This window comes from Stegastes partitus, unplaced genomic scaffold (genome assembly GCF_000690725.1).
Source record: "Stegastes partitus isolate 25-593 unplaced genomic scaffold, Stegastes_partitus-1.0.2 Scaffold1251, whole genome shotgun sequence".
NCBI lineage: Eukaryota > Metazoa > Chordata > Actinopteri > Pomacentridae > Stegastes > Stegastes partitus.
This window is the reverse complement of record NW_007578982.1, coordinates 15,938-18,510: the sequence shown is the minus strand read 5'-3', so window position 1 is coordinate 18,510 and position 2,573 is coordinate 15,938. Positions and strand designations below refer to the sequence as shown.

Below are 2,573 nucleotides of genomic sequence, written 5' to 3'. Positions count from 1 at the left end.
ATTAGGGGCGGGACTTTAACGTGTTATCTGAAGTGCTATTCTCAGGCTGGACTCATCAGGCCTGTCAGAAGGTGTTTGAAGCAGAGACAGTGCAGCTCGTTACAGCTCGTTACAGCTCGTTACGGCTGTTAATCAGCTGTAGAACAACGTTGGAGGCGTTAAAATGTGGACGGCACCTCTCTGAGCGTCTGCACCGCATCGGCCGCCATCATTAGCTGCTCCCTCCTTATTAATAACGAGTCCGCTCCATCAGATGGGACGACTAAAGCCAATTATAAAGAGATTGTGGTCGCAGCTCCGCTCCAGAGCTGCACAATTAATTAAAAAAGAAGATCAGCCTTCACTAAGGCGAACTGGATATTCTGACACAAGAGTTCAGGGAAGAGCCTCCAGTTTATGTAAAAGGCTGAACATCAGTCATGGCTGTCAGACGGCAGGTAAAGAGGTGGGTTCACCTCCTGCTACAGGAAGAGCAACAGCTTCATTCTCCTGATTATCGGAGGTAAGACGTCCACAGCGAAGGTCAAACCCAACGTCGTCTTCTTCAGAGAGAGAACAAAAGAATAAAAAAAGGCTTCTCGTGGCTTAAAAGCTTGTCTGTGAAGATTCTCAGTCCTCCAGGTCCTGGTTACTCTGGTAGATTAATGGTAGAAACTGGACCTGCTTGAGTTCCTTGAAGACGTTCCACCTCCATCCAAGAGGCTTCATCAGCTCTGACTGACTGGTTCCACATACTGATATCCTGAAGGAGCCATGAACACCTGAGTTTGGGTGTTAATTGGGGGCTTGTTGCTCCTCCCCCTCGTTATGCGGGTCGTTAGTGCTCCCCCTGTCACCATGGGGTTCGTTAGGGTCTTTAGGTGTGGATGTGGCTTCATCTTCCTGGGGAGAGATCTGAGGACTGAACAGGTGAGAGGTGATGCCTCAGACCTCCACCTCTGTTCAGGGATGGTCTTTCCAGTTAGATGCTTCTTTCACTCCTCTCTCAAACCACCCGTCCTCCCTGGACAACATCTGTACGTTGTTGTCTTCGAATGAGGATTAAAAGCTCGTTGATTTCGGCATAAATCGTGATAAACCCTCAGCGTGTCTCCTGAGTCCCTCCAGAGCTGCTCACATGAGTCAGCTTCGTTCATGACGGCGTTCAGGCTGCTTCATCACTCACTGCCCCTCCAGGACCTTTACTTCCTTTAAGCTTAGAGGACAGTGTTGCTGAGGCTCATTTTCTAATTTTCTCCTCCTCTCATCTCCTCTTTCTCACTGCACAATAACTGCAGAGGTGTTGAGGATGTGCTCTCCTCCAATCAGGGAATCCTTACGTGTTAATGGAGGTGCACTGATAGATTTCCCTGCAGGACTCCTGTAAGGACGGGCTTCACAAGTCAGGACAATAAAACGCTGTTTATTTGGAGGTAGTGTGGATGTTTTCCTGCTTCACGCTGTGAACAACGGGAGCGTTTTTTTCTGTCTGATCTGAAGCAAAGTGAGCCGTGTTCTGGTTGATGTTGATTCTCGCTGATGTTCGACCTTCGCTGAGCAGAACCGCGTTTGTTCTGACACCAGAAGTCAAATCAAGTCGCTGGTAGTTATAAAGCACGTTAACGACAACAGCCTGAAGTCCTGTTCTCTAAATATTAACAATACTTTCTGCTATAAAGTCACTGGACTAATTAAAGCCTGACAGTTTTATATATGATCAGAAATATTCAGGTTCAGATGTCAGCGTTTTATTCAAACACGCCTGAATACTTAACAATCTCCTTTGGTGGAGGTTTGATCGTTCAAAAGCAGCGAGATAAGCGGAACAACGGCGTTAGTCGACGAGGAAACAGCGGCAGCGATGCAAATATGCAAATGGGTCGTCCACGCTCTCAGGCAGCAGCAGGCCTCCTTCCTCTGAGCAGTTTTAACTCCCAGCCTCCTCTAGGATCAGACAGAACTGTTCATGTCAGAAGTGCGTTCTCGTGTCCTGCATGTGGAGGCCGGAGGTCTGGATGGGCTGCAGAGCGACGGCCTGCAGCTTCAGAGGTCTGCTGAAGGACGTCTCAGCGGGTCGGACGTCCTCCGCTGGAAGGACGTCGCTCAGCAGAACCTCCCGCGGCGCCTTGATTTCCTACAACAGCCCAAACTCTGCACCGTAGGCCCAGTTTACGGTATTTGCATATAAATTAAAAATAAAGGAATGAAGTGATTACAGTCGGTGCACGGAACACATTCTCAAGTCAAACTCTTAAACGGATCAAGAGAGCAGAATTCAGAACCAGAAGCACATTCCAGGCTGCAGGCGATCAGGCAAAACAGCGTTTAGCAGCATGAGACGGTTTTCAGTCACTGTGGGACTAAAACAGACACAAAAAGGCTTCGTGAGCTCATAAATTCTGAGTTTACACCATCTGTGAACATAATTTATGATCTCAGGACTAGTTAGAATTAAGAAACTTACATACTCATTGATTCTTGATGAAAAAAATGTTGTTAATTAACCTTTATTGCCATTAACTGACACAGACTGATGAGTACATAAAGTAAATGTTCATTAATGACCTGTTTTATCTGCTAAAATCTCTCTCTTG

At 47.1% G+C, this 2,573-nt stretch overlaps 1 protein-coding gene across 1 annotated transcript in view; it reads left to right on the top strand.

Annotated features, from left to right (window-relative positions):
• LOC103369171 (contactin-associated protein-like 3) overlaps nucleotides 1-2,573 on the top strand; it is a gene marked incomplete at its 3' end in the record, with an annotated part of 27,098 nt that overhangs the window by 8,730 nt on the left and 15,795 nt on the right. The window lies entirely within an intron of this gene.